Raw genomic sequence first — 233 nt, forward strand, 5'->3', positions numbered from 1 at the left:
AGGATCATTCCAGGATTTTGGGATCAGTCCAGAGATTTTGGGATCAGCCTGAGAATTTGGGATCATTCCAGGATTTTGGGCTCATTCGGGAATTTTGGGATCAGTGCGGCAAATTTAGAATCAGCCCAGGGAATTCTGGGATGATCCCAGGATTTTGGGATTGTTTTTGGGGTGATTTTGGGGGATTTTTGGGGTGATTTTGGGGGATTTTTGGGGGTGATTTTGGGGGATTT

This window comes from Geospiza fortis, unplaced genomic scaffold (genome assembly GCF_000277835.1).
Source record: "Geospiza fortis unplaced genomic scaffold, GeoFor_1.0 scaffold963, whole genome shotgun sequence".
In the NCBI taxonomy this organism is placed as follows: domain Eukaryota; kingdom Metazoa; phylum Chordata; class Aves; order Passeriformes; family Thraupidae; genus Geospiza; species Geospiza fortis.